Here is a 6,806-nt window from a genome sequence, read left to right on the forward strand (position 1 = left end):
TAAAGACTGTAACATTGAAACTTAATTTTGTATATCTATGCTGTGCCAGTAACACAATGTTCTTTAATTCTGCTTATAGAGCAGGTAGGTTAAGAATTTGTATTGGTTGTTATAAGAAAAGGCAGTAGTCATTTTCAATCCGGTAAGTCAATTTTCAAGCAGGTGCACTTTTTTTTTAAGTGGGTCTTTCCCTGAGGTTTCATCCATTGTGTTTGCACTTCCCAAAACGTTCGTCTTATTAAAGGAGGCGAATTATTCGGCTAAAAAATTTTTGTTTTAGTTTGGAACACCTCGTATTATTGAGGATTTTCTAAAGAATAAATAATAGTGAACTATGATTGACTTTTTGAGAAGAAAAACTCGTACTCTTCAGACCCGCTTCAATCTCGAACCTCTTTTGTCATTTTCTCTTTTTTTTTTCGTCCTTAGGTATGCCTTACAATCCATTTTGGAATTATGTGGAGGATTTAAATTCTGTGGTTACACTTTTGTTGGGGTATTCCAAAAGACTGAAAAATCAAATGGGTCTGGACGAATATTTAGGGACACGGATTTTTTTTTTTTTTTTTTTTTGAGAGAGTTTCAATTTATAGTATCTGTTTATGATGATAGCTCTTTATCATCAGACTAAGACTACCAATCAGTTTTTGGTATAGACGGGAATTGAACTCCAAATCTCTTATTTAGTCATCAAAGACTTTACTATTTGAGTTAATTGGAATTTGGAACCCACCAGGAACACAGATATTTAGTAAAATGAAATTGAAACTTGATGCACTTTGAGCGATTGATGTTTCTACAAAATTTTTAGGCCAAAATAACTTGTGGTATTTTACGTTAATATTTTTCAATCCTATTAATGTTTCAATTGAGAAATTTTAGTCCTAGAGTTTAAAATTTGAGCTTTAGTGGTCATTTATGTCTATTTTTGTTAATTTGTTTGTGTACTAGGCTAATGAAGACTATGAAGCAATAATGTAGCCAATATCAAATGACATGAAAGTGATTTTTTTTATTAAAAAAACTACCCAACTTGCATTTAAGCCCCAATTTCACATTTTCCCCATTTGCATTCTAAATGAATGTGATATTCGCCTTAATTTTTTTATTAATAGTTCAACCATAATTGATGTAGCTCTAAACAGAAAGATACAAAACCAACAACAAAACTCATAGTTACGTGCAATGGATACAAGAGATACTGCATTTTGATAAGCAATAATTAGCTTATAACTAGGGGTGTTAATTGGTTGGTGTGGCTAGTTTTGAAAGGGTTTTTTGGGCTGCACCACTGACATTGCTTTCCTAAAAATGTGAACTCCCGTCACACTAACGGATCGGTTTTCTAGCAATACAATATTGGCTTCCATTGATGGCTACCGTCACAGGGGAGAGAGAGAGAGAGAGAGAGAGAGAGAGAGAGAGAGAGAGAGAGAGAGAGAGAGAGAGAGATTTGGAACAAGCGATCTGGAACTTCCAAGGATTAAAATCAATTACCCACATAACTTATCAACCAAAATTAAACCCAAAACCTCATATCTAAATTTCTAAATATCAAAACCCACTTTCCAACCCATACAAGGAGAGTTGACTTGAGAGTCACTCACCTTCGAAGTTTGAATAGCAAATGAGAAGCAAATCTGTGTTGATTAGATTGAAGAAGCAGCAAATCTAGGTTGTTAATATGTTGAATCAACTAGATCATCGGGAATCACTCACCATTAGTGGTCTATGTCGGACACTAAAATCTTCTATCGACAATTGTACACTTGTACTAGTCAACATTGGAATTCTAGCGACACTATTTACCACCGTCTTGTTTGTCACTAGCATCCCTCTCTAGCAATTCTATCAGCTTTGGCTCAATGACTTGGTCCGGATCGACTTTTGAACACCTTACTTATAATCCTACATCCATTTCATAAGCTTAAAATACTAGGGGATTCTTAGGAGTTTAAAAGAAGAATTAACTTCATTGAAGCAGATGTTAAACACTAAAACTCATTCAGTTACTCTAATTAGCAAAGTGCTATGTAATTAGTGGAACTAAACGAGGGGTGTACCAAACGGAATTTCCCAATATTTTTGAGTCTTTTAGGAAAGAAAATGACCATCTAAAAAGACATAAGGATTGATAGAGAATATTTTCACCATCTTGAAATTTTTTCTTCCTAAAGTCTTCAGTCACCAAATGCATCATAAGCTCACCAAAAGTGTCTTAAGTCTTTAAAAGCATCTTTGGTCACTAAGAGCTCGTTAGGACCCCAAGGGTTGTTAGGTACCCTCCCTGACACCACGTGACACACTCTGTCATGGGGGTTGTCGAGTACCCAAGGGGTTGTCAGGTACCTTCCTTGACACCATGTGACACATTCCTCCCTGATGGTCATCACGTATTGACAGGTCATCAGGTACATTCCCTAACACCACATGACACATTTTGCTCTGACAGTCGCCACGTATCAAAGGGTCGTTAGGTACCCAAGGGTCATCAAGTACCCTCCTTGACACCACATGACACACTCTGCTGTGATGGTTGTCAAGTACCCTCCCTGACACCACACCACACGATACATTCCACCATGGGGGTTGTCAGGTATCTTCCTCGACGCCATGCTACACATTCTTCCTTGATGGTCGTCACGTATCGAAGGGTCATTAGGTACCTTCCCTGACACCACACGACACATTCCGCTTTAACGGTCATCACGTATCAAGGGGCCACCAAGTACCCAAGGGTTGTCAGGTACCTACCCTAACACAACATGACATTCCACTTTGACAGTTATCACATATAAAGGGGTCGTTCGGTACCCAAGGTTCGTCAGGTACCTTCCCTGACACCACGTGACACATTCCACTCTGACGGTTGTCACACAGGGGGTCGTCAGGTACTCAAGGGTCGTTAGGTACCCTTCCTCACATTGCGCGACACACTTTACCGTGACGGTCGTCACATATCAAGGGGTCGTTAAGTACCTTCCCTAATGCCACACAACACATTTCCCTTTAATGGTCGTCACATATCAAGGGATCGTCAGGTACCTTTCTTGACACCACATGACACACTTCGGCTTGATGGTAGTCATGTATCAAGGGATTCGTCAAGTACCATCCTTGACACCATGCAACACATTTCACCTTGATGGTTGTCATGTATCAAAGGATCGTTAAGTACCCTACTCATCGCCTAGGACAATGCAGACACTAACTCGTCTAAACCAATGAGACACTCTTGACAGGCAACCCATTATACTCATCCAATCAATAGACCAACTTGCTTAGAGATATAATAGCAACACTTCGAGGATCACTTATTTGGTGCATTGCGCGATGGATGAATTGGCTAGGATCAATGAACAAGGACACCGACAGATTCCTGGTCACTTATTACAACTGTCTTACCATTCGGGTTTGGATTACCCTTCATTCTTCTTTTACCCTTCGGGTTTGGATTGCCAATCAATCCCCATTTACCCTGCAGGTTTGGATTGCCCTTTAGTCTCCTTTTAGCCTTCGAGTATTAGGTCCCTTTGAGGTTGATTACTATGTAACATTAACCCTACTCTCCACTCACATTCATCGTTAGGTAGGAAAGTACCTTTTAGGTTACCAAATATCGACAATGGATTACACTTAGTCCCACACCATTTGCTTGTTCTCCACTTATGAATCCTTATGTGGAAAGAATTTGCACACCATGTCCAACAATCCTTCTACATATTCGTATCCTCCTAGTATAAGAAGTAAAGCCCTAAGATCTCGAAACATTAACTTTATATCTTCCTTACAAGGAAAGATCCTACGTTCATGATATCTTGGTCAACCCTATACCATTATACAAACACCAAGTCTCCTATTCTCCAAGGTATGTTAAAATTTCCTAGCTTTCACACTTTTGATTCTTTTATCACTGACTTAACTTTTAGAGGGTGTTTGGCTTGCACCCCACTAGTGTTCTCTGTAGGTTCTTCAACCTTTTGTTCTTCAAGTACTCGATTGGCGTGCATGTGGACGATCAATTCACTGACGATTTTGTGCATCATCAAGGATATTCATAAATTAGTCTAACAAGAATTGTCTATTTGTATACGATATCCTATGATTCTTTATGATGTCAATTGTCAAAGTCTCATGGTCTAATACTGAAAGCTCAATTAGTGTAGAATACTAATGCTTGTTTAGACCCTAAATTTTAAATTACAGCTAAATTGCTTTTACTCTAACTTATCTAATTACAGAACAAGAGTAAATGAAACGTAATAAACTGGAACTACTCTAGTTCATAAACACGAACAATAAACAGTAAATGTAAAGAATAAAGAGTAAGGGAAGAGAGATGCAAACACAAGATAACACCAAGACGTGTTATTGAAGAAGAAACCGAATAACTCAGTGAAAAACCTCTCTGCGACCCTTCAAGTTGAAATCAATCCACTACGAATAAGTTAGAGTACACGAATATCAAAAAGACCCTCCAAGCCTAATCTACCCAATGTACTTGAGCCCTTCAAACTCTTGCTACCAATGGACTTTTTGGAGTCTTGTCTTCATTAGCTTTCCAGATCTTGCAATACTGCCCGATTGCATTCGCCAAGCCTCACCAGCTTCTTTTGGCAAATCCCCAAAACTTCCCAAAAGCTCCAAAATACTCTCTACACTCTGAATTGGTGTGAGTTTTGTTTGGGTACAGATCTCCTCTAAAGATATAATAATTGGAAAGGGAAGGAAAAGAGACTACAATGATTTCTCACTAAAGGATTAGTAGCTCTCTGTAAACAAGGGTGGGTGTGTTATAGAAACCTTTCTAGAGTTTTCTCTGAATAGCCTCTTCTTTACTTTTGGGGGTAATGATGGTATATATATATATATATATATATAATACGGGTGAAAGGTAAGAAAGTCATATTTAAAATCCTCAAAGCAGAGAGTTTCACGGGTACCTTGCAAGATGGCCTTTCTCGCGAAGTACTTGCGAAATGTAGCCTGACACTTGACTTTTTAGCTACCAGCATATGCTTCTTACGTGGCCTTTTTGCGAGTACCTTTACTCGCGAGCTAGTCGTGAAACTACACTGATTTTCATTGCATGCTTGATTCTTCACCAACTTAATACTAAACCCAATACAATAAAATCCCACAAAATATAAGAAACAAAATTAATACAATTACAACACTTTTTGTCACAGAAGAAAGCCAACATAAAATATAGTTGTAAATCACAACTTTACAATCTCCTCATTTGGCTATTTCGTGACAAAAACACCCTATAACAGTTTCTAGACTCAAAACGTGAGTTTAGGAACAATGGCAATTCTCACTCACACTTAAATCTAAAACTATGATGAACTTAGAACAAAATACTTGTATCCTGAAATATTTGAGCCAAACATATTAGACCTGCAAGGTAAAGCAAGTAATAAAAGGACAAGTATAAAGTAACAAGTAAATAGCGATTAAGTAAACAAGATGTGAAACATACGAGCAACTTAATCAAACACAAAACGGTCATATAGAAAGACTACAATGATCACATAGTAAAGCAAATGATTATTCGAACATGTAATCAAAAAAACACTATAACATAAGGATGTATGCATGTTCAACACATAGACATGATGCAATGAGAACAACAAACCATAGATATTAAACATAACTCAAAGCATCATGTAGAAAAACAAGAAAACAAACATAGAGTAAAACAAAACAAAACAAAACAAAACATGGTTTTCTTGATAAAATGATGTCTTCTCCTCCTTGGTATATGCATCTCCTCTATGGCTTTCTCCCCCTACGAATGTGCACGAGATAGAATTTCTTCCCCTGAGAATGTGCACAAGAGTCATATAGATATGATGATACACTCTGGTATACTTTAGTATTCTCTCCCCTTTTTTGTCATGAATAGACAAATGAATCAAGAGGAAGGAGGGAAGGAAAAGAAAAAAATGAACAAGGCTAAAGATGCATGAGGGGTACAAGATGAATAAGAAAATGAAGATCAAACAAAAGACAAAACACCTTAAAAACAAAATACTACAAAGCATACAGTAAACATGACATGCTAGGATGAGAAAACACGAGATAGACCAAGGCATGACAAGTGTAGCAAAGGTGTGTGCAACTGTGCAAGAGGTGGCTATGTGCAATGCATAAACAAAACATGAAAAATGTACATGTGAGGCAAAGTGTGTAAAATACACAACCAATAAACTAAACATGTTTCTAATGAGGAAATATGAAAAATCCTAAAGTTTGGTACTCATCAGAGTCCAAAAAAGTGAAAAAAAAAAATACCATAGAAGCATTTTATCAAACACTTAGCATCCACACTATGAACAACTAAGTATTGCAATGCATGAACATATGAAAATCTACCCTTAATTTAGGTTATTTTTGCCACAAGCACTATCCATGGCAATAAACACAATGGGTCAAGGATCACACTTAGGTATTTAAACCAAAACAAGTGCACCCGCTTTGATACCAATTGAAAGTTCAATTAGTGTAGAACACTAATGCTTGTTTAGACCCCCAATTTTAAATTACGGCTTAATTGCTTTTACTCTAACTTATTTAAGTGCGGAATAAGGGTAAATGAAGTGCAATATACTGGAACTACTCTAGTGCATAAACATGAACAGTAAACAATAAATGTAAAGCACAAAGAGTAAGGGAAGAGAGATGGAAACACAAGATAACACTAAGACGTATTATCAAAGAAGAAACCGAAGAACTCAGCGAAAAATCTCTCCGCTACCTTCCAAGTCGAAATTGATCTACTAATGAATAAGTTGGAGTACACG

This window comes from Quercus suber, unplaced genomic scaffold (genome assembly GCF_002906115.3).
Source record: "Quercus suber isolate HL8 unplaced genomic scaffold, Cork oak 2.0 scaffold_860, whole genome shotgun sequence".
Classification (NCBI taxonomy): domain Eukaryota; kingdom Viridiplantae; phylum Streptophyta; class Magnoliopsida; order Fagales; family Fagaceae; genus Quercus; species Quercus suber.